This window comes from Rhinolophus sinicus, chromosome 16 (genome assembly GCF_057876585.1).
Source record: "Rhinolophus sinicus isolate RSI-liver-muscle chromosome 16, RSI-T2T, whole genome shotgun sequence".
Taxonomy (NCBI): Eukaryota; Metazoa; Chordata; class Mammalia; order Chiroptera; family Rhinolophidae; genus Rhinolophus; species Rhinolophus sinicus.
In genome coordinates, this window is record NC_142516.1 from 175,604,368 (window position 1) to 175,631,184 (window position 26,817).

The window sequence follows — 26,817 nt, forward strand, 5'->3', positions numbered from 1 at the left end:
CAAAACAAATGACAGTAGTTTCTATCTTGTGTATTTCCATACATTATAACAGAAGGGAACAGACATCTGCACTTGATTCTTCAAGTTTCAGCTACAAACTCACATCATCTTTCCACATCATTGTAGACAATGGTCACAACCACTCTTAAGATAAACAGGGAGAAATTGTTAAGTCTTCCCAAACAGATGTGTGATGCAAGGAGGAAAAATGGAATTTTTCCAAATCTAGCATGTTCACATATATGGAAGGGTAAGTAAATCGTATGCTGCCACATTTTTTACTAATACCTATTGTTAAGTATATGAAATATTTGCCACAAATCGTACAGCACATTTTTCCATCTATTATCTCAAAGAATTCTCAATATCATTTCATGAGTAAAGGCTCCTAGACTACACAACTTTTAGTAACAGCTTTTGTATGAACCCAAACCTGTGATACCTGGTTCTGTGGTTTTTTGGCAAATTACCTCACCACCCGAATTTATGAAATATGGGTGGCTATATGTTGCCTCATAATTACAACACATTGCATTTATATAGTATGTGCATTATACTAGTGGTCCTTACAGTTTTTCACTTGTAAAATCCATTCATACATCTATTCAGAAAATATGTACTGAGCATCTAATATGTGCCCCCTGCAAAAAAAATCTTCTATGGTACAATATTGAACAAAACCAACAAACAGCCTGTCTACCTGAGGCATACTTTCTAGTGGGTAATACAGGATCATCACTAAGGTGATAAGTGATTTCCAAATAGAGTACAAAACATTATAGTACATAGTATACACTGGTAGAACCTATTTTTATCTGTGAATTTAGGGAATGCCACACTGAGAACCCATTTCTACACTGAAATCTGAAAGATGAGTGGGCAAATTGTTCCAGAAAAGCACCTCACAGCTAAAATGCATCCTATTCTTCATCATTACCACGTAATCAGGCATTTATTTCATCTTTAACTCCACCCTCATCCTCATGCACTGTTGTGCATTAAGAAATGATCAAAGTTTTCTATTTACTGACAACTAAAGTTCAATTGCAATTCTTTATTTGTTTAGTATATTCGGAAGTTTTTTGCTTTTTTTTTTTTTTTTTGGTTGTTTTTGTTGTTTTTTACCAAGCAATTTATCAGAAAGCATTGAGGTAAGCATGTCTGAAAGATGGTGAGCTCTGCAGCAAGAGTGTTAATATCCTTTGGAGCGCTAGACGTGATGACTTCCCTTCCACCTCCCACAACTTGTGACTCTCTTGTCTAATTCTGGATGAACACAGGCAGTTCTAAAGAACTTGCAGTCAATGAACTAGTGCACTTTGTGGTCTTTGCTAAAATTGCTTTTGATCAAGTCAGTTCATTTTGAACTTGGCTTGTCCAGTTGTCCTGGATTCATCACAGCTGTCATTCTCAATATGACAGAAACATTGTCAGTCTTCATAGTCAGTATAGGTTTGTGAGCTTCATTCTTCTGTATATAGCAAAACATAGATGCAAAAAGGGATCTAAATTATTGTCTACATGTGATCTAGACATTTGAGCGCTGTTGAATAAAACTTGAATACATTTTAAAATAGCATATAGGGGTTATTTCTCCACATAAGCAAGTGTGTTTATAATTTCTCCCCCGTCTAAATTGATTTTTCTTTTGGAATTTTCTAATGTGTATTTTGTTAGGAATTTTACACAATTATTATTTTGTAGTTGACCCCGCTAACGTAGTATCAAGTATGCAAGAGGCATGTTTCCTCACAAAGGTTTAGGTTTTCAATAATGATGGTAGACAAATCTTAACCAAGTTCTTCTCATAAATAATGAATGATAGTTTATTGGAGATAAAATCCTTGGGAAATTAACTTAAAAATACAATGAGAGAAAAAAACTGAAAGGGCACAAAGTATGTACAAATATGTATATATTTGTCTTAGGAAAATACTCTATTACCCTACTCCATAATAATAAATACTAATCTAAAAATTTTACAATTTCATAAAAATTGTAACACCAAAAGGAGTCTTTAATTTCTAATTGCCCACATAGGACTTCAGCAATTAATCTAATAATACAGTACACAGTGTATTAAAGAATACGTGTGTCTGTGTCTATGTGTGTGTGACTTATACTAAATAGAATTACTACTGATGAGATTACAGTCTTTTGGCAAAATGATTGCTGGCTACAAGAGACTGTTTTGTTAACAAAATCAGATATGAGAAATTTAAAAAATAATAATAAATCTAACATGGTTCTAGGAGAAAAATGCTATCATTTCAATCCATTGATCATTCTCTCATGAGGAGAAAAAAGAGTTTAAATCTTCTGTTATTTCTATAACTCAAAATAAGAGAATTGCTCTTCTATCCAACCCAGAATTTACTTTCTGCAACTTAATATTAGTTCTCCTTGGTCTCTTTGCTTTTTGACTATTCTTTAAAATAAGTTGTGGCTACTATTACATTATTTTAAGTGCATTTTCCTAGTAGAATAAACAGTGATTAAAAATCTGTATTTCTGTTACAATTCTATGGTTGTCTTCTACTTCGGAAATGTTTTTTTCCACATGTTCACATTCCAACTTCCATTAAACATGAGTCTACAGGGTATTTTTTGTTTTGTTTTGTTTTTCATTGTCAGACACTGGTTAGAAATTTGTACTTAATGCCAGAAAAAGAGTTTTCTTTTTTCCATATCTGCAGTAATGTATAACCAATTTACTATTCAAGAAAGTGGAATATATATATATATATATATATATATATATATATATATATATATATATATATATATTTTTTAAATCAGTCATACATAAGTAAATAGATTTTAAGGAAAGCATTATTCTAAGAATGTGGAATGAATTGCATTGAAGAATGATTCAATTCTGATTACACATTGTCTCTTGATTCCTTATTCAATGTTTCATTAAGATTTTTCATTTTTTTTTAACCAAGCTATGTATAGCCAAAATACCCAAGAATATAGCTATGAATTGAAATAGAGGTCTGTAATTAATTGTATTATTATTAAAAAGCAAAGCTTACTCTATTTTCCTGTAACCATATTTCACTGTTCTCTCAATATGCCTCTTCTGATGCCACTCTAAACTTTAAGCTTTTCAGTGGAGATGCCCCATTGATTGCAAGTGAACTTAAGTTGTCATATTTAGAAAAAAAATCTTAATATCTTAGGAGCAGCTGATAGGACTCTATAAATGATAGCTAAGTTGATTTTTATTAAATATTTGGTAGTAATAAACTTAACGTATGAGCATTTATGTAATGTATTGTGTGTGTGTGTGTGTGTGTGTGTGTTTGTGTGTTTTAATGTAAATAATGAAGGAAGGATACCTGAGTATGTAGTGCAGTTTTAAAATTCCAAAGGGTTTTTATTCATACCCCCCCCTTTTTTTTTCTGATGTCAGAATTATGAAGCTATTCCAAACAATGTTTAACAACTCCCCCATATCTGGTATACTAAACAGAGGGAAAGAAGCCAAAAACTAAACAAAAGTAAAATAGTCTGTAGTAAAATGGATATATACTGTATGAGCATTACTATGAATAATTCCTATTGTTATCCCAATGTATAAGTACTTCCATTTGGACTATTTAACATGTTGATTAATGACTCATTTTAATTGTTTTAGTTGAGGTTTAATTGATGGATAATTAACTGTGAACATTTAAAGTGTACAATTTGATGAATTTAGATATATTCATCAACCCCCAAAATGAACATTGCAATTAAATTAATAAATGAATATATCTACCAACACCAAGAGTATCCTCTTTGTAATCCATACAGACCACTCCCACCTATCTTCCCCACAAATTCTAATCTTCATTCTGTCACTATAAATTAGTTTGCATTTTTTAGAATTTTATATACATGGAATTTTACACTGTATACTCATTTTGTCTTTCTTTTTTTAACTTGGCTTGTTTATGTTTTCAGATTTGTTCACATTTTTCTGTGTGTCAGTAGTTTATTCCTTTTTATTGTTGAGTAGTATTTCACTTTATGGATATACCACATTTATTTATCTGTTTACCTGTTGATTGGTCATTTGGGTTGTTTCCAATATGAGGCTATTACAAAACAAAACAAACAAACAAAAAATTCTGAAAATTTAGGTACAAAAATTTTGTGTTACCATAAATACATAGAAATGGTATGATTGGAATTTATAGACATTTAAGTCAGGAAGAATTAGTAAAGACTATATTATTGTTGATACCAGCATTACATATCTATTTTTTGTGACTGAGGATGATGATAATCATGATCATGGCCATAATGTTATTTTATCTTCTTGGCAGACATGATTTGCTCCACTTGCATATCTCAAAGGGAAAAATACAGAAAAACTTATTTTGCATCTGATTCAGACTATGTCCGCCAGTTCTGCTTTACCAAACATGACAATGATAGTTTCATCCTTACCTGATATCCTCACCTTATGTAACTAGTTCTTAGGGGAAACACCAGCATTTGGTGACTCTTTTACTACATGTTATATAAATTTCCCCTGTACAAATGACCAAGAAAAAAAGTTATCCACGACACTTATTTATTACATGGCCCTCTGCATACAATTTTATATTGCGATAATCACTACAATGAGAAGATACAATTTCAAACAAACAACAACAAAAAACATGTAAACACTAAAGGTAAACTTATGATTTATTCAGCTTAAGTGAAATTAAGTAAACCACTTAGAGACAATGCATCTGGAATCCAGAGTTAGTAATACGTGAGGTGGGGAAATACGGTGCAGTGGAAAACATGAACTTTTGAGTCACGTACAAATGTGTTTCAATACATGTTTCCCTCTTTATAATATTTTCTTTAATAAATGATGCAATTGAAAAATTAGTTTCTTCATTTTAAAATCAATTCCTGTTAAAATAAGGAGTCGCTATATTTGATTTTTAACAAGTTATTGTAATGGTATCCCTTCTTATTTTTTGTTAATTTATCCTGATAGAATTTTCAGTGGCTTTTAAATTTGTAGCTTGGCATTTTTCATGTATTTCATGAAAAACTTCCAAGCAACACCTGTTCAAATACTGGTTCCTTACCTATTTTCTTCTTCCTCTCCTTCTGGCTTTCCAATCATCAGTTGTTGCTTCTCCTTTTGATTCTATCTCCTATGACTCCAAACACTCTTTTCTTCATTCTGGATATTTCTTTTTTCCAATTTTCCACTTCACAAATTATCTCCTCAATTTTGCCCAATGCGCTTTTAAACACGTTTATTGACTTCTTAGTTTAATTTATTGGGTTTTAAAATTCTATACATTTCAATTTTCAATGTATTCTCCTTCTCTTGCAAAAGTCCCCTTCTATAAAATCGATTCCAATTAAATTTATGGAGACTTGCACTTCAATTTTACTATAACAAACGTGTCAGCAAGGTCTCACACTAGCAGTTAAATAAACCTATTTCCAAAAAGTTTCAAATTTCACTTTCAATGTAATATTTACACAAAAAATAGCTTCTAGCCACATCAGTTAACTATCATTCTGTAATAAAGTATCACAAATCTCAGTGACTTAAATAAGAGCATTTATTATTTCTCGCTAGTATGCAGATCAGCTAAGTTTCTGAACGTTCCAAGGGCAGACTCTGTTATTTCTGACCTCACTCTCAGAGCTATTGTGAGTTAATGTGTTGGTTGTGGAATGACTGCTCTAGGATGCTCTCTGTTGGACAGTTCATCTTGATCCACCTGAACTTTCATCCTCTGGCTGGCTAGCTCAGGCTCCTTCTCATGGTAGTTTCAATAGAGTAGAAGTGTTTGAAGACTCCTGAGGCCTAAGTTTAGAATGAACATTACATCACTTCTCAGAATTCTATTGGCAAAGAAAAGCTAAAGCCAGCTAGAATCAAAGGGAGAGGAAATGGATTTTTCTCTGGATGGGAGGATTTGCAGTCACATTGCAAATGGCATGCATAGCAAAGATTAGAGAATGTGATCAGTTTTCCAATTAACCCAATATGTTAACTTGTACTTGAAATTGTTTGAGTTTTACTAAAGTTTAAATAGCGCAGTGATAGGAAAATTTATAACCATGTCTGAAGGATTGTATTAATCAAAAACTGAACAAGAATAGTTTAATTAACAAACTTTAAAATGACAATAATGATAAAGTTTTTATCAAATAGTCTTTTAGAACATGAGTTTAACCCTAGTGTAGTTTTCAAAAAGGTTATGCATAGCATAATTAAGTGCAAAATGAAAGGCATATAAAATTCTCCATCCTTTCTTTATAAATAAAAAATTTCTCCAAATTAAATGATGACATTATAGTAAACTAAAATGTTCTATATAATTGGAATAGCCTATATAATTGGAAAGAGTTAAAATTATCCTAAACAATTATCTGTTGCCAAGCAGCAGCCTACCCGTCTGTCTCCATGTACCTGCCCCTAAAGAAAGAAGAGTCTGTGAGACGGATCCTTTCGAGGACTTTGCTTCACCTTTGTGCTTGCACCTTATGTGTCCCTATTTGGCTTCAGAAAGATGGCTGGTCAGCCAATGATGGGTACAACTTTCCATGTGGAAGGCAACCTAAGACAGGCAGTGCCACATGGGGACCAACAGGAGAATCCACGGGGTTCATAGAGGGGGGCACAGCCCCCCACCTTCCCCCAGGGTAAGGAGAGCCTCTGCCTCTGTGGCCGCATTCCTTCCCACAACCTGCAGGGGAAGAGATTCAATGATGTGCTCTCCATCTATTCATATGCATAAAGGTTTTGTCCCTTGGGGAAGTACTTATCCTGAGACTTAATGGTTCAGCTGCCTGTGGGCAAGGGTGATTGGCTTGAATCAGTTTCCTATTATAATGTATGGTATTCACAGATCTTGAGATTGACAAGTTTTATCTCCTTTACTTCCCCACCTGACTAATAAAAACTATGGGTAGGCCAATTCAGGGGCCCAGTCCTTGAGGCTGGAGTCCCTTGGCCCCGCTTGCACTCTATTCTTGGCTACTGTCTTTCTTAACCCTGCACCGCCCTCCTCGCTCAGCACAACCCTCGTCGCACAGCATGTGACAATTATCAGAGGAGTTTAATCTTGTAATTTTTCCTTCAAATGTAATAACCAGTTTTAATATCCAACCTTATGATTTATATAGTTTGCGTTTACACATAATATCAAAGACTTTCAAGAAATATGAATATATATTTTAAAGGATATGACTTTTAGAGAGCATCAATGCTATAGAAAGAAAAAAGAAAGTAGACAAAGTTTTTTGTTAATTCATGGACTTGAATTCCAACTTCCTAGTGCATAAAGTATTTCAGATGTTGCATCAGTGAATTAATTTTGACATAGTACATTTTATAAGCTCAGTGACCTCAATTATGGAATAATGAATGATTGCAAACACTCCTAATCCAAGGGCCTGGTATTATGTCTTAATTTCTGAACAAAATCCAATATTTAGTTAATAACTTTAAATCAAGGTCATCTTAATTATAAGCTCTCACATCATTCATCTTTATTTCTGTATTTCATAAAAAAGAAACTGCTTTTCTTTAAAATGTTCATTTCAGCATAGCAAAAAGAAAATAAAAATATATTTTGAAATATTTTCTTAAGAAGAAAAGGTCATTCCTCTCTCTACCAGCACCCACCAGAAAAAAACAGCATGCTTTTATGTGGCTGCTTTAGTAACAGTCAAATAATTTATGTCTAAATAATATATTTTAATTCTTTAAACTTAATACATGGTTAAGATCATTATATTATCTGCTTAAGAGTGTGTTCTTACTACCTGGCAAAATGTAGTTACTTTGCAAATATTTAATAAATAATTATATAAATCATAATTAAAAGTAAATACTAAACTGTCAACAAATTTTAATTTAAGTTTTTAGTCCATAGTTAATTAATTATCAAAGACCCGCTTTAATCATTGACAGGAAGAGCATACAAGAGGTCCCAGGACAAATCCCAAAGCTCTGGAGGAAGTGAAGAAAGATTGTGGTTTATGATTTTTAAATTATAATATATTGATACGGTTATTCATTTTGTGGATACAACTTTTTCTTAATAAAAGGTTGTAAAAGATGAGCTGAGGTCTATGGTATGCATGACTTTATTTTGGGTAAGAATCTTTTATTTCCTCTTCAGAGTATGTTAACACTACTCTGCTCAATTTTATTTTCTGTTCCCTCAATGGACTATAAGTTTTCTTCACATCGCTAAAATCTTTGGAATTAGACATGAAGTGGAGGACAAATAAATGAAGCTCTCAGAGTCTCAGTGTCTTTGGGTCAGTGGTCCCCAAGTTCAACCTCAAGTTGGGGAATTTCCTAGAACTCAAAGGACTCAGCATGTCCCCTTACTCCTAAGTACAATTCATTGCAGTAAAAAAATACAATACAAAAGTAGCAAAGGGAACAGGTGCATGAGACAAACTCCAGAGGAAACTAGACACAAGCTTTCAAGAATCCTATCCCAGTGGAGTCACACAGGAAGTGCTTATTTGTTTTAACAATGAGGTGTGACAACACATGTGAAATATTGTCTACCAAGGAAGCTCATTGGAAACCCCAGTATCCAGGTTTTCAATTGGGGCTGGTCACATAGTCACTCTCTACTTTGTAAATACCAAAATCCCAGACTTTCAGAAGGTATAGGTGTTCAGTATAATCCATACTGTTTACAGAACCATTTTAGGTACAATGAGCCACTAGCCCCTCCCAAACTGTAAGTTTCCAGATGTCAACAAAAAGATTATTTTATAAGCAGTCCTCTCCAAGAATATCAGACTTAGACCTGCTATGTTAACTCTTTTCTGTGCAATATTCATTTGAAAAATGAAAATAAATGCTTAGTTTGAGATGTAGTATATTTTAAATGTAGTAGAAGCCACATTGCAGGTCTATTTATTACACTCTGCGTGTATTATTTTTTAGATTTTTTTTTATTATTGATATAAAGCACATATCTCTGTACGTTGACTAACAAGAATTGAAAGAAAGTTAGTTTTTGTTTGTTTGTTTGTTTTTTAGTCTGTTAATATTTATAGATCTTCTTCTGGCATTTTGTGAAATAGGTATAACATGCATTCTCTCACATTCAAAAGGTCAGGCTAAGGAGCCTTGCGTTAATATGTGAACATTGTAGATTGCTGCACTAATGAATGGTAAAGATGAATGTCTCCTGACATAATGTATCTTTTACCTGTTTACATATTAAATGCTTGGTTGTCCTCACTAAAATGTAAAATATACCAGAGCAGGAGTATTTGTCTTCTTTTCCCCACTGATACAGCTTCAGTAGTTGGAAGAGTATAGAGGAAAACAATAAATGATTGGTAAATAGTTTTTCTTTCTTTCTTTTTTTTTAAGTAGTTTTTTTTTTTTTTTTTTTTTTTTTTTAATAACTTTTCTTTTTAATTAGTTTCAGGTGGTAAATAGTTTTCAATGAATGGATGATTACTGGTAAAGTTTCAGATGGATCATTTATTCTTTATCCTTTTTCTCCTCTCCCTCTTCCTACATTTTTCTTCTTTCTCCACCATAAAATCACCATTTTCTTCTCCTCCCTCTCCTTCCTGTTCTCTATATTCCTTTCTGGCAACTTCAGTGATGCATTGAAATCTGTGTTTTGATGTTGTTATCCATAATCTGGATGTAGTGGCAGGAGAGTCTTTAAGAGTATCTGAGCCGCCATACCACGTAATTTCCAGAACCCAGAACTCATTTCTTTAATTTGTTAACTGGAAGTAACATAATACAATATAGAATTTTGGGGGAATTTCATCATATAATGGATTAGAAAACACCTCTCAAATTGTAAACATTAATAATTGTTAAGATTTGTTTCCTGGCACTTTGAAAAAAATCTGTGTGGCTTGCACTCATAGAAGATTTATTTTACTTTTATAAGGTATAACATAATTTACTTTAGACATTTTAGAAGGTATACTATAGTTCACTTTACATACACTTTATAAACTGTGTATAATAGATACACCTTAAAGTTTACACATTAACTATTTCCAAGTTAATTGGTCTCCAAATTTACTTTGTAGAAGACTTTTTTATTCTTTTATATAGAAAATTATATTTTTAAAGATTTTTTTAAGGTAACTAAAATGGCATACCTGAATTATGTAATGGTGTCAAAAATCTCGAAATGGTAACAGTTCCAAAGAATGTCTGATTCATTGATTTTATAAATCTACTGCCATTTCCAGTATGTCTGTGGCAAATGATTACTCTAGTAATAAACTACACGTCCTGATATCCATGGCCTTTTGTAGATTCTTATAGGATCTGGCCTTGGCCTGTGATTTGCTTTAAGCAATAGAACATTACAAAATTGATACTGTTCTAGTGTCAGACCCAAGTCTTACGAAGCCCTGGCAGCTTCTGTTTCTGTGCTCTTGGAATACATAAGCCACAGTGCAATCAGTAAGGCTACCTGTAGGCTAGGATATGTGGAGACACAACGTGGAGAAGATAAATGGGGAGGGAGAAAAGCTCATCCATCCCAAAGTCTCAGCTGAGCATAGTCAGCCACACATGTGACCACCACAAGATGAGGAAAAAGGCTGCTCAGCTTATCCCAGGCCACATCGAAAATCATGAGAAATGTTTGTAATCCGTTGAGGATCTGTGTGGTTTATTTCACAGCAATGGGTAACTAACGTTTCTGAGCGAATGGAACTGCCTCTACAGCTCAACTTTTAATTTGTTTCTTCATTTTAAATTTGTTTGAAAATTCTTAATGTTTTCTCCATGTTAATAGCAAATGTTCTTTTCCATTTAGCTAAAGTAAGAAAGGACATTGCTATTGAGTCATTTCATTCTTTTTTACTAGGTAAACAGTTGTTAAATTTTTACCACAGTTTAGATACAATTCAAAGTGCTTTAAAGATAAAATTTCATTGAAATCTCATGTAATAATTGGAAGTAATAAATACTAATTTAACCCACATTTTATACAGGAGAAAATGGATACAGGATATGTGCAAATTTTGTGATGAATTAAGTGGAATTTGACTTTGACTTTCTTGGTTTAGTTACATTAGCTGAGGTAAATGTATTAATCATGAATTTATTCCAATGCCATGTATATTAGACTAGGCTAGGTATGTTGTGGTAACAAACAACAATACATGGTTAAAAAATATTCCTTAGTCTCAAATATTCTCAATCATGCAAGAGTTTAGTATTTTATATTACTTTGGTCTCAGTGACATTTCCTTATAATCATTTCCTTACATGCTTACATGGCCTGGTTCCAGAGAATCAAGGATGAGAAATTAAATGTTTCTACCCAGAAGTAATAGCTATTACTTTTGCTTATATTCAATGTCAAAAAAAAGCCATTTGGCTATGGCCTAATTTAAATAGAGCTGGCAAGTTCAAGTCTTCCCTATGCCAGGATGGGGAAGAAAACCTGATTTGGGGTTAGCCATAGTAACATTAACCATGCTATTTTTAGGATTTATGGTTCACACTTAAATCTGTTGGGAATAGCGTTCTTGACGAGTACAATTTTTAAGTTAAATTTTTGGTCCCAATGGTAACTAAAATCATACACAATATCACATAATAATTTATTCAAAGTGAAAATCTCTTGAAAACTTCACAACTTCAAAAAACAGAGCCTAAAGCTGAGTAAGAAAAAATTATTAAGAAAATTATTTTTCCTGCAGATTTCATATTGATTTATGAAGGCATTAATTTGCCATTTAGCTCTTAAAATTGACTATTAATAATCCCTGTCATTCAACAGATAAATGCATTTTCCTTTTTTACAATTAAAATAAATCGGTGACATTTTCAAAAATCAGATATATAAGTTATGGTTATGACAGGAAAAGCATTTCCTAAAATTTTCTTAGAAAAACATAATTGCAATAAAGGTAAAACAGCACTTTCAGAATATTTCCTTTTTAGAAATAGTCAATCAAAAGTTTAATCCAAATGACTTAATATTATTACAAACAGGCACCTATTGCAAAATGTTCTTATTTAATTAAGTGATAAGAGGATCATTTAAAATTGCTCCTGAAAAATCTAGAATTCTGAAATAATTTATCATTACTACATATTAATAGAAAATCATTTTTATTTGTGACATTTTAAAATTGGCACTTGAGTTAAATTTTTTCAAAAATATATAATAGGTGAACTGTATTAATTTGCAATATGTATATGAGACCAATGTAATGGTCTCATATACATATTATAGAAAGCTGTGTACAGTACAATAACCGACTGATATGCATGAAGAATATATCAAAGTCAATTGTCTTTGTTCTATTACATTAGCATTTGCTTCTTTGTAACAGAGCAAAACATTACCATTTTGGCAGGGTTGGGGTGTGGGGAGAGCCTGCCTCTACTTATTCTAAGTTCCCTGAATGCTATATTATTGACTTTGGCAAATATCATCTTTTTCTATTACATTCTGAAATAGTTATTTATAAAATACTTTCTAGTTTACTGTGGACTGCAAGGAATCTACTTAAGAAAAAATAGTGTCACTTAGCTGTTCAGAGCTATTTTCTGATAAATATGAATCCAAAATTTTATAAACTCTAGAGTACTCAAAAGTTTCAAGACAAATCAACAGAATTTTATTCTACATATTTTTCATGGCTTGAACCAAATGATAAAATTTAAAAAAACAACAACAGCATTGTAATAAAACAAGAGGGAAAATAAGAAAGGATGAAAATAATGGTGGGCAAGATGAAAAATAGTGACAATAAACATTGTACTTACCAGTTAGCAATGGTATGAACTTTTTCCTTTGTTCTATGGTTTAAGAAAATGATCTATACAGATTTTAGTTTGACCTTAGAAATTAATTATATAAGTTGCTATGTTAATTAAAAAATCTATTGAAATTTAAATTTTAATATGTTCTTCACATTACCTAAACATTTTAAAACATGCATCCAGGATGAAAACTTTGCTTATAATTTCTTGGTATGGAAGATTACTAAATCTGTTCTGTAGATCATATAACACATTTTTACTTTTTGCATGTATATTCTTCTTATCTACCCAATTTAGAACCTTTCAATCAGAGGATCAATTCATAAACCACTATGTTAAATTTAGTGAAGTTTCTAGATGTTAGAACAAATGGAGAACCAACAAAAGGAATTAATTATTGATATTATGAAAATTTCTGAAAAGGTGGTAAAGGCCTTACAGTTATAAAGGTCAATGTATAGACATCCTTCAGATGTCAACACCTTGTTTATGCTGACACATAAAACTGTTCAGGGAAAATATGTATTAAAGAACAAAAAATTATTTTGTTCATATATCTTTTAGCTACAGAAGTAAAATATAGATACTGCAACTTATATTTTCATATATATCGTTTGTATTTTTAATTTAAATATGTGTTTTTATTTTATATTTCCTCCATTTTATTTTATATTTCCTCCATTCCTTCATTTTAAAATATGTAAGTAAGAAAAACAAACATAAAGCTTTATTTCAATGTCAAAGCATTTTATGTTTTCAGGTTTAAAACAATCATTAAAATCCCATATTTTCCTAGAATTTCTGAATCTGTACTCTTACAGTTCTAGAATGACTTCCCTCATTTGGATAATCTTAAATAGTTGACATATTTATAGAAAAATTCCAAGTTATAAATCACATTTGAACAGTGAAGCCTCCCTTGTTTCAGTTCATATGCACAATGTTACTACCACCTTCTCAGTATGGGTAGATGTATTAGTAAAAAACAAATAATTTGTAAAGCAATAAAAAAATGGAATTGAAAGGATTTTTTTGTTGTTGTTTTTTCATTTGTTTTTTGTATATATAAATACCTGTCTTGAGCCTCTTCAATATCTTAAATGTATTATCTTATTTAGCCCTTCCAATAAATCCATCTGTGGCTATTATTGTCCCTACATAGCAACAACTATACAAGTCATATTTAGTATTATCATTATTAGTTAAGATTGTTTCATTTAGTTTTCACAACATACAAGTGTGAGTATTGATACCAAATTTGATTGATTGATATCAGTTGTCATCATATCAAAGATGAGAGCATGGAAAGACAAAGAGTTTATGTAACTTGCCTGATGTCAGCCAGCTAGTTTGTGGTCATATGTACTTGAAGTTCTGCTAAGAATGATACTAGTTTTTTTGAAAAGTATTCTTCACTTGGGCACTTAAATAACCACCAGAATTTTAGAAAGCCTTTACTTCAATTAATTTTGTTCTCTTTTTTATCCTTCTCACCTCCCGCCTCCCTTTCCTTCTGTGAGAATTCATTTCTCCTTTGGGTAAGTATGAATTTGATTTTAGCACGACTGAGTTGCCCGAATGATGTGGAATACTTGGGAGTGCTTAGAATAAAGGGTCAATAAACACATATCCCCTGATTTCTGCTCACATTCTTTGGATACAAATATCTGAGAGCAACCTTTGATGTTTGTCAATAATTAGCCCTTTCTAAGTTAGGAAGAGAAAGTATAATCTAATATATTTTTTGGTATGCATTGGCTTTGCTCTATAAACTCAATATGAACAAAAACCAATGAAAGAAAAGTTCATTAATATAACCTTATTCATGCCATGGTATTTTTAAAGATCATGCTCTTCATTCTTTTTAGACTACTCATACAAAAATGTATATTCTAAAGTCATCTTATAAAGTCATGTTTATAAGTAGTTATTAATATAATTTAGGAACAAAAACGTAACTATGTCACCTTGGTTTTTGCTGCGAAGTCAGTCAGTCCTTAAAGCTTAACAGTGGTGTTTTAGTCAGTGCAGCTACACTTCTGCTTTTTCCCCAGTAAGCAGTAATCAGTATTTCTGAGCAGCTGCTGTGATTCCAGACTTTCTGATAAAGGTTTCACTATATTCAGAGTCTGGCCCGATCAAGCCAAGATATCAGGTTTTGTCAAACTGCTGAGATATTTAGAAACTCAGCAATCGGATTCACTAAATAATCCTTTACAATAGCAACAAGACTCCTAGGACACTTTCCTTTTTCAATGGGTTTAGGTGAATCATCTGATTTAGCTTGACCTCTTGTCTTCCTGTACTAGCTAAGACAGATTCCTAATTTAAAAATACCTGGGGAGTAAAATCAGTAGCATCTGGAAGGGAAGGCTTTGTAGCATCTGGAGTGATGAGAGCTTTTGATCCCTATTTCCCTGTAGGTCCCTGACTTTGCAATTACATTTGAAGGACTTTTCTATTGAATAATAGTTCCAGTCAAAGTGATATAATCACAGGGAAAAAAACAGAAAAGAAAAAAAAAAAAAACACCTTAAATGTAGATTTTGCTTTTCTCTCGTTATTCTGCAATAAAATAAATGTTATCCCTAGCTTAAATAGTTTCACTCAGTGTATTTAGGGGGCCTTGGTTCTTATTAACAAACATTGCACAAATAACCCTTGTCTGATATGGTTCTAAATTTCACAACACTTGCAAAGTGAAAAACAAAGTTTTATGTAATATATGCAATTAAAATACTTTCTGGTAGCATCATCAAACATGGAGGGTCGTGATTCTTTCAATTCCCACAATTGATTGAATTTATTTTACAAATAAAGAAAACGTTTCTGTAAATCACTGTCATATTTGCATTGAAAAGTAACAAAGGGCAAATCTGAAACAAGGAAAGATGATGAGAAGTACAGTTTGCCAAGGGACGTATGAACAAAGACCTGAAAGGAATGAAGTTAGTCAACCAGTCATTTGTCTGGGAAAGAGGCCATTGAAACAAAGAAAACATAAATTCAAAGGACTTGAAGCAGTAGCGTGCCTGATGTGTTTGAGAAACCCGGAGACTAGCTCTACTGAGCAGAGTGAGCAAGTGAGAGAGTAGGAGGAATTACCAGAAGGAGGAAACAAAAGCATCAGTACTCTAGGTTCTTGCAAGGACTTTTTACTGTGAGAAGATATGTTAAGCAGAGAAGGACGTGATCACACCTCCTTTGGAGTAGGATCACTGTGACTTGTTTTGTTTTTTAATAGACTGAAGGGACATAATGGTAAAATCAGGGAGACAGTGACTCAAGCAAAAGACATTGGAGTCAGGCCAGAACACAGTAGCAGTTGAGGTATTGAGAATAAATGAATTGTTGATATAACTTGTCATTAGTTATGACTAGATTTCATGACTGATTGAATGTGGGAATACATTCAGTAAACAGACGCAGAGCATTAGAGGATGATTCCAAGATTTCAGGTCTGACAATCTAGAACAAGGAAGTTTCCGTGTAGAGATAATGTTGGGTTGTTCTTAAAATACCTTTTCTGTGGTGATGAAAATGACACCAAGAAAACTGGTGCTCAAATTTATTTTTCACAGACATAATGGCCTGAAATTTTAGCTACACTTTGGGAATAAGGCATTTTCTCTGCAAGTCTTACCTTAAAATATAAATTATTTCTTGTGCAAGGGATTGATACAATAGGAGAAAAACAGCACCCATTTAACAAATTCCTAGGGAACAATTTGTCAGATTTGTGACCTATTATCCACTTAAGTCTGAGAATTGAAACTATAGAAAAATGCACAGAGGAGATGTTACAATGAATGGTATCGAATTGATTATTAGGAAAGCTTTATGAAGTATTAAAGGGCAGTAAATCCAGAGCCTAGGATGAAGGTTTTGAGTGTAGTTGGAATGGTGGATGAACTGCACAATATCCATTTTGCCTACTTCAATAATTTTCATTAACTAATATACTCTGTCTTTGTTACTTAAAAACTGAAAGTAAAAGCAACAAAATCGATTATACTTCATTGTCAAAGTGGATGCCGTACACTGCTTACCAGATTATTGTTTCATAAGGAATTGTTAAACATTTAAATAGTATACGCTAGTGTGAAAAGTTATTTTATGGGTGGACAAATCAGATTTAAACATTTATCCTGTTACTATTAGAATTCTAAACGCCTAAGATGAGGTAGTTCAACACCTCCATGTGATAAAGTAGAAAATATACAATAGTGTACTTTCACAATATGTAGTGGTAGAGTCAGTCATACATTCAATGTTTATATACTTATTTCTACTTTACTGCTCATCCTTTAAAAACCTCCTGAATTCTTCAAAACAAAATGTAACTGATCATCGCATTCGCATCATTCTTCTCTGTACTCCGTGTTTACCGTGACTCCCTTCAAGTGTATTATATTATTGTAGGACATGTTTTTAATAGAATACTTGGGTTGCTACTGGATTCTGTACTTTAAATTTTTATTTTATTTTTATAGTTACGGTTTTACTTTTCTACAGTGACCATTGATTTAACTACACATAAGTATCTCTACTAGCATTGAGGAAATTAACCCTGTTGGGTGGGTTTCACAAGCAGCAGTAAACATTGCACATTTCTGTAAGTGGAAACTGATACATGAATACATACCTTCTTCAAAAAAGAACCAAACATTGCTTATCTTGGAAAAAATACAAAATATAAATCCTCTAGGTTGTCTTTTCCAGTTTTTCTTAAAGATCCTTCAAATAAACAATATGCGTGAGATGGCCTTTTTCATTCCACCTTATTTATTGTTTTATCCAATGAAAATTAAGGTCAATACATATTTTTGCATTGCTAATATGCATAAGGCACTGTTATATGTGCTATGTAAACTTTTGTTAAAGAAACCATTTAATCAAAGCTGTCCATGATATGAGTAGCACAGGTTAGGTATTTATGACATCATATTTCTCTTGGCTCTAAGAAATGAAGAAAATAACACTCATAGTATTCTCATGCAAACGATCCACATTACAAACCCACAGACTGAATGAGGACAGACTTTTATGTGAAAACACTTCACCTCAATATGTAAAGATCCAACCATGTCCTCTGACTCATTAATCTTCAATAACAATTTTAATAACCAAATAATCAGGTCTCATTACTACCTTGTGATCTTGAACAAGTAATTGAACTCCTCTCAGCTTTCATTTCTTCAAATACAAAAAAGAGAAGGTAAGTAGCATCCGAGACTACCTGGAATGGGCTAGTCTCAGCCATTCTGAATCAACCACATGCTTATCTCCAAGGTTTCTTGTAACAGGACAAGACCTATGGACCAATGCTATGGAATATAATAAATAAAAATAACGTCATGTAACTGAGGGTCTGTGAGTTGTTTGGGAGAAAGTCATAGCACTCTGTCAGCAATATTTAGTAACAGTTACTGGATTTTTTTTACTTGAGTTTATTGCAATGAAGCCTGAGAGTTTTTGACAGATTAGGCTGGTCACGTAGCTGGAATATACTTCTATAATCAGCTTTCCTAAGAGGTGCCGCCATATGCAGATTTCGAACTTCCTGGTACTGAAGGGAATCTATGAATGCTAATGGGGGTTCAGGATCTGCAGACCTGCGTAACCTAACAGTGCAGGTAGGAACATAAATCTGTGCCTGAGATCTCAGGACACCATTTAGGGCTTATCCTCCTGTTGCTAGTGGCCGGAATCCTTTGCCTATATAGTAAAGCTATTCTATGAGCATGAATATTTGGAGTGCAATGAGTCACTTTAATTAATATATACTTAATGCAAAAAAAAAACAAGGCAGAGAAATTCTTTGACCAGAAAGAAAAATAGATCCCAAGTCAGAAGAGTAGCTGAAGCTAACATTTATCTATGATCATAGGAGTTGGTCACAGGTTTTAAAACCCTGTGGTCAGGAGTCTGAATGTCTCTTGTGTGAGGACAAGGGGTATAGGAAAGAGGTGCCTTTTAGCTGAAAAAACCCAGGGCCGGAGTATTTCAGAATACATGCACTCCCAAAGCATTTCCTCTTCTAGGTAACTAGAGCTAGTAGAATTTATGACATTTTCTTGGAGAAGTGACAAGAAAGATTGAAGCATGCACCATCTATGGGTAAAGAAAGGCTCATTTGCCAGATGTTGAAACTGTATTAACAGAGTTGTCCTCTGTATTAACATTAGCTTAAGGATGGCTTTTCTTTACAGTACCAGAAGATGACTAACAAAATTCAGGGGCTATATATTTCCTTGTCCATCCCAAGGGAGAGAGAAAACGTCATGTATGGAAACTCTTCTAGAAAAGTTAAAAAAAAAATCTTGTCCAGAGAACTTAGGTCCTGATCTGGGTCACATCTCCACTCCAGGAGCAATTACTGTGACTGTGGAATGATATTACACAGATTTGGGTTAGCGTCTTCCAAAGCACGTGGGATCTATGAGAGAAGATTTGTAGACCAAATGATAATTGTCAAAACACAGGGAAGGCAATTACAATTTCCACTGCACCAGGAAGTTTAACAACTAAGCTGTGGAGTGGATGTGATAAAAAACTTTTCCGAGGCCTCAACAGATGTTTGTTATGACTTTTCATTACAAAAGAAGTACTTTTCAATTTTTTTTCATTCAGAAACCTTACAAGGAATATATTTTACATTACAACCTGGTAGATACATATTGATGTATCTACGTGTCTATGTATCTGTGTATCTATCATCATTCTATCTAAACATTGATAAAAAATCAAATCCTCATGAAAAATACTTATTTACATGTATGAGCTTTATTTATATGTATGAGCTTTATTTTCTATTCTGTTCCATTCATTTTTTATAATTATAGTCATAACCCAGGAAGTTGATTTAATCATACACTAATGGATCTTCACCTGTAGCTTGAAAAAAAATATGCATGAGAATACTGATATAAACATATATATATATATATACACATATATATGTACTTATATGTGTGTGTATATATATATATATGTATATATATGTCAATACAGTATATATATATATATATATATATATATATATATATATATATATATATATCAAGGACTCTTTATCTTAAATTACTTCCAAATTTCATTTTCTATGAGAGCTAATAGAATTGGCTCAAAGTCAGGTATTATGGTTATGACTTTGGGAACCCACCCCCAGGCTTTGGCTATTTAGAGAAGGAGGGAACATAGGAGCCCAGGAGCTACTCTAAGAATTTTCTGCTACAATATCATGTTTCCAAAGGGAATTACCATTTAGTGGCCTGCAAGGCACTCTCATCCTGTCCCAACATTCCCTCTCATGACCCTGAGCATTATAACTAGTCCTTTTGTATTCTTTTAGACAGAATATCCTTTCATTTCTTAAACATGCTCCTCAAAATTAAAGACAAAAGCTTAGGAGAGAGGTTCTGAATGTATTCGTTCTGTGTGTATGTGTGAGTGTGATTCTAAAAGTTGTACCATTTTACTGTACTACTTAAGGATGGGAGGGTTTTACTCAAATCCAGGTAATGGCTTAGCAAGTTTATCCAGAGAGGAATTAATGGGGTTTCCATATTAGATAACTAAACAATTTAATATGAAAGTCTGGCACATGTAATGAAACAGGCACTGGAAATTATGAAATGAGTTTGCAATTTAAACATGCCATGCCTTATAATTAAGGAACAATTGCTATCGCTTTTTGTTTGAACTCAAAGGTCTTCTGTGTCAAGTTTTATTCTAAGGATGTAAGCAAGAAGCAAAGGAGGGGAAAGCACACTGTGTGTTGTTGTCTTCTTGTTTACAATAATACAGTTTTAAATATTAGTGCAGAGAAAATAGGAAACATAATCCTTTGGATATAAATAGTCCATACAAATGAGACCTCTTTGCTTTGCAGCTGTGCATGTAGGGAAGGTAACCAGTTCACATGAATCTTGCTCTCCTCATTTTGCTTCTATATATGCTTACGCCTGTTTCTATAGCGAGTAATTCAAATCTTCTAATTTAAAAATTTGTTATTTTAGTTCAAGAGAAAATATGTCTGTGGGACGGATGATCTTCCTATTTTGAACAAAATGATGAACCTCTAAGTGAGTCAAGCTCTTGCACTCTTATTAAAAAGCCCGTGACCAAAGGTCCCAAGTTTTGTAGCTGTCCTTTTCTTAACGAGTGACTTAAGAATCTTGGTTTACAGTTATCGGCTTGATATTTTTAGAACCTCTCTTCTCATGTATCTTTATTGATTCAAAGTGTCATTAAATTCCTAGAGCTGAAAGGAAATTGTTTGCTCACAACTCAAGGATTTTCTACTGTGGACAACATCTTGGATAGTTCAGTTTTTCATTTTATGGAACTGAGGGAAATTGCTCAAGTGCAGTTTAAAGTGCTGAGTTAAGAAATAGCCTTGAGGTTTTACTAAGTAGACACTACATTATAGTTGACAGTCCTTTTGGAGTTTCCAGGCAAATATTTTGTTGTTAAGTCCAGCTAACTGGAAGTTAGCTATAAAGTGAAGGGGATACTTTTGTTTGTGCATGGTGGCCAAACTCAAAGTAAAACATAAATAGCTCAGTAAGAATAATCAGAAATAAAAATAGCCAAACAACATAATCTAGAAAAACCACTACCACATTATAAATATTGTTGTCTTTTAATTGCATGATCCAGGGTGAGACTGAATTTCTATAACAATTGGACTTCCTCTAGTAAAATGTACGCGTACCACAGGAAACGGGTATCTATTGGGGCATACGAGCTGGTGGTTAGCCTTGTTCATGCCAAGGAAAGCAATGGTTAAACGAAACTGCAGATTGCACCAATGAATGGTTGTGCACTGAAGGACACAAAGAAATCTAACATAGATATGAAAACTGTTGATATCATAACATGACACTGTTTTTAGTGGAAGTCATGTGGGGAAAAAAACGGTGCTTGAGAGACCGTGGTTGGTGACAACAAATGGGGAGAAACAACCTAAGAGAAGAAAAAACGTGAGAGTGAGATCGATAGAAAATCATGTGAGTGTGTTCTTAAAGTGCTTAACCCAACAGTTTGCTAATTCTAGGAAAAATAGATAGTGGAGAAGTAAGAATATGTGTTAATGTAATACAAGTAAGATGCAACAAGTAAAACCCAAATTTTTTAATGTATAGCTTAGTTCAAGAAATACTCATTTCTAACTCACATAAAGACTGACTTCTAAATCTATCACTTAATTCAGGTGTCAGATTAAATATCATGCCTTAAGATCTCAAACGCTGAATTATAGTTTTAGGGAAACTGGTATCCTATTAGGGGGCTGGGTAAATAGCAAATGTATTATAAAGCAATTAGATATAGGGATAGAAAAAAACAAAACAACAGAAGGTAAACACGACAGTTTCCGAATATTCAAATATATTTACTCTGAGGAAAATAACGCTAAATGTAGGCATAGCATGGCGTGAAAATGAAGTTTTCCTGTCTTGGAAAGATGCATCTGTTCATGTCATCCTGCTTCTAGTCCTGTGGTGGAAGGAGTACGACGTCCTGACCAGGGGACGATGCAGCAGCATAAGCCACTGCCCGTCTCATTCTCAGTGCCCCCTCTACCCATCACAATTATGTCTCTTAACAAGAGACATATTTCTTAAAGAATGATGACAGTTTACAGTAACTTGAGTTAATATTTACCTACTATGGCCGCTGCTGCTGCACACACAGCCTCTTTACTGGAGAAAGTCAAGGCAACTTCTGACATTTAGTGCTAGGAATTTAGCAAGTGAGTTTTCTTTACCCCGGTAGAGAAACCCCACACCTTACCAATACATCAGTCGGGCTCCTGTTTAACAGGAGATTAGAACTGAAAGAATTACAAGGCTCAGACCCTTTTTAAGAAGTCTCTAGGAAAATTTAAAGACAGCTGGGGAAAAAAAACACAACAGGAAAAAAAACAGACAACAGAGAAAATTTTAGCCTCTGACACCTACAGCAGCCGCAATAGTAAACACAGCCTAACTCCTAGCCAAATAAAAATCTCACACTAAAGTCTTTCAGTTCCTTTTATCCAGTACATTGTGTTTGGCTTTCTACCAAAAAAAAAAAAAAAAAAAAAAAAAAAAAATTACAAGGAAACTAACAGGCAAAAAACAGTCTGAAGAGACAAAGGAAGCCTCAGAACCAGACTCAGACATGGAAAGATTTTGGAATTCTCAGACAGGGAATTATTCAAGCTGCAGAAAAACAAAGGCAAGGAGAAAATCTTCAAAGAAACCACAGGAAAACACCTATAGTTCTATCAGTTTCTTCTTTTTAGACTTGGGGAGTGGTTATTTCCTAATGTTCACTCTGTTATAACACATTAATATGCACACTGTATGCATCGTTCTATATACATGTCATTCTTCTATATTAAATTGTATTAAACTCTAGCATCATACGAGTATGCTCACAGCATTATTTGTGTTTTTAGTATTATTATAATTCTGCAATCCACATGAATATAACTAAAATTTAGAAAAAAATGTATGCTAACCTCATAATTAATTAACTTTAATTCTTAGGTTTAGAAAATTCTTTACAATATGTTAAACCACAATCTGGTCCATTATCAACTGTAATTTTTTTTTTTTTTTCATTTCAGTTTTTTATTAGTTTAAGGTGTACAAAACAATGTAATAGTTAGACATTTATCATTTATATCCCTCACCCAGTGATAACCCCACTTTTCCCATCTACTACCCCTCTGACATCGCATACAGCCATTATTTTCCACTGTCTCTATTCCTAATGCTGTATCCACTTCTTGTGACCATATATATACATATATATATGTATAATATATACATATATATACATATATACATATATATATATATATATAATTACAGTTGATATTCATTACTGTTCAGCTTCAGTTTCAGGTGTAATGTGCAGTGATCAGGCATCTACATCATCGCTGAGGTGGCCTCACTAGTAAGACAAGTGTCCATCTGATACCCTACAAAATCTTTACAACATTATTGATTATATTCCCCAAACTGACTTTCGTATTCCCATGGCAATATATTGGTTATTGACTGTGCTTTCTAATCCCCTCACCTTCCCCCTTATCTCCACCCCCCTCCCATCTAGGAACCCTCAGTTTTTCCTCTATATCTCTGAGGTTGTTTCTGATTAGTTTGTTCATTTAATCTTTTATTTATATTACACATATAAGTGAGATCATATGGTATTTCTCTTTATCTGTCTGACTTATTTCACTTAGCATAATGGTCTCTAGGTCCATCCGTATAGTTGCAAATGGTAAGATTTCATTCTTCTTTGTGGCTACATAATAGTCCATTGTATAAATGTACCACAGTTTCTTGATCCAGTCATCTACTGATGGGCACTTCGGTTGTTTCCATGTCTTGGCTGTTATGTATAGTGCTGCAATAAACATAGGGGTGCTAATTTTTTTTTTTTTTTTTTTTGAATTACAGTTTTGGCTTTCTCCGGATAGGTACCTAAGAATGGAATTGGTGGGTCAGAAGGTAGTTCCATTTTCAGTTTTTTCAGATACCTCCATACTGATTTCCATAGTGGTTGCACCAATCTACAATCCCACCAACAGTGCACAAGGGTTCCCTTGTATCCACATCCTCGCCAGCACTTGTTGTTTGTTGATTTATTGATGATAGCCATTTTGACTAGGTGAGGTGGTATCTCATTGTGGTTTTTCTTTGCATTTCTCTACTGATTAGTGAGCTTCAGGATTTTTTTCATATGTCTATTTGCCATCTGTATATCCTTTTTAGAGAAATGTCTCTTCATGTCCTCTACCCATTTTTAATAGGGTTGTTTGTTTTTTTTTGGAGTTAAGTGAGGTTTTTATAAATTTGGGATGTTAACCCCTTATCAGGTATGTCATTGGCAAATCTCTTCTCCCACTCAGTAGGATCCCTTTATGTTTTATTAATGGTTTCCTTTGCTATGAAAAATCTTTTTAGTTTGATGTAATCCAACATGTTTATTTTTCCTCTTACTTCCCTTGCCCATGGGGATATATCAGTAAAAATCTTACTCCAGGTGTTGTCTCTAAACTGTCTTCCTATTTTTTTCTTCTAGGAGTTTTTGCTTCCATTGTTGTAGATTAAATGGCCATATAGGCATGGATTTATTTCTGGCTTTCTATTCTGTTCCATTGATCTGTGTGTCTGTTTTTATGCCAGTACGATGCTGTTTTGATTACTGTAGCCTTGTAGTATAATTTTTGTCAGGTGTTGTTATACCTCCCACTATGTTCTTATTTCTCAAGATTGCCAAGGCCTTCTGAGGTCTGTCATGGTTCCATACAAATTTTAGGATTATATGTTCTAGTTCTATGAAAAACGTCCTTGGTAGTTTGATAGGAATTACATTGAATCTGTATATTGTCCTAGGCAGTATGGATATTTTAACTCTATTAATTCTTCCTATCCATTAGCATGGTATGTGTTTCCATCTATTTGTATCTTCTTTAATTTCTCTTTCAGTGTCTTAAATTTTCTGAGTACAGATCTTTAACTTCTTTGGTTAAATTTATTCCTAGGTATTTTATAGTCTTTGAAGCAATTGTAAATGGGACTGTTTAATTAATGTCTCCTTCTGATATTTTATTATTGGTGTATACAAATGCAACTGATTTCTGAATATTAATTTTGTATCCTGATACTTTACTAAATTCATTTATCAATTCTAATAGTTTTTTGTTTTCTTTTTTTTTGTGTGTGTGTGTGGAGTCTTTAGGGTTCTCTATATTTAGTATCATGTTATCTGCATATAATGACAATTTTACTTCCTCCTTACTGATTTGGATGCCTTTTATTTCTTTTTCTTGTCTGATTGCTGTGGCTAGAACTTCCAGCACTATGTTGAATAGAAGTAGAGAAAATGGGCAACCTTGCCTTGTTCCTGATCTTAAAGGAAATGGTTTTCTCTTTTCCCCATTTAGTATGATGTTAGCTGTGGGTTTATCACATATGGTCTTTATTATGTTGAGATATGGTTTCTCACTTCCCACTTTCTTAAGAGTTTTCATCGTAAATGGCTGCTGCATCTTTACAAATGCTTTTTTTGCATCTAGTGATGTCATCATTATTTTTATTTCTCATTTTCTTAATGTGGTGTATCACATTAATTAATTTGCGAATGTTGAACCACCCTGGCATAACAGGAATGAATCCCACTTGATCATGGTGTATGATATTTTTAATGTATTTGGATCAACGTGATAGTGGCCTTGTAAAAAGAGTTGGGAGCCTTCCCTCCTTCTGGATTTTTTGGAATAGCTTGAGGAGAATAGGCAATAATTCTCTTTTGAATGTTTTGTAAAATTCACCTGTAAAGCCATCTATTCCAGGGCTTTTGTTTGTTGGGAGCTTGTTGATAACTGATTCAATTTCCCTGGTGTTAATTAGTCTATTCAAGTTTTCTGTTTCTTCTTGAGTTAGCATTGAAATGTTGAATACTTCCAGAAAATTGTCCATTTCCCCAGATTGTCTAATTTGTTAGCATATAGTTGCTCATAGTAATTTCTTAAAAAATTTGTATTTCTGTGGTGTCTGTTGTCACTTCTCTTTCATTTCTGATTTTATTAATTTGGGTCCTCTCTCGCTCTTTTTTTATGAGTCTGGCTAAAAGTTTGTAGATTTTGTTTATCTTCTCTAAAAACCATCTCTTGGATTCATTGATCTTTTGTATTTTCTTTCTTTCTTTTTTCTTTCTTTCTTTCTTTCTTTCTTTTCTTTTCTTTTTTTTATCTTTGGTCTTTGTTTCATTTATTTCCACTCTGATCTTTATTATCTCCTTCCTTGTACTCCCTTTGGGCTTATTTTGCTGTTCTTTGTCCAGTGCCCTTAAGTGTAAAGATAAACAGCTGATTTTTTGATTTTCTCTTTTCTTTAGGTAGGATGGCATTGCTGTGAATTTCCCTCTTAGGGCAGCTTTTGCTGCATCCCATAGATTTTTGGTCATCATGTTTTCATTTTCGTTTGTCTCGCGATATCTTTTGATTTCTTCCTTGGTCTCATTGTTGACCCATGTGTTATTTAGTAACATGTTTT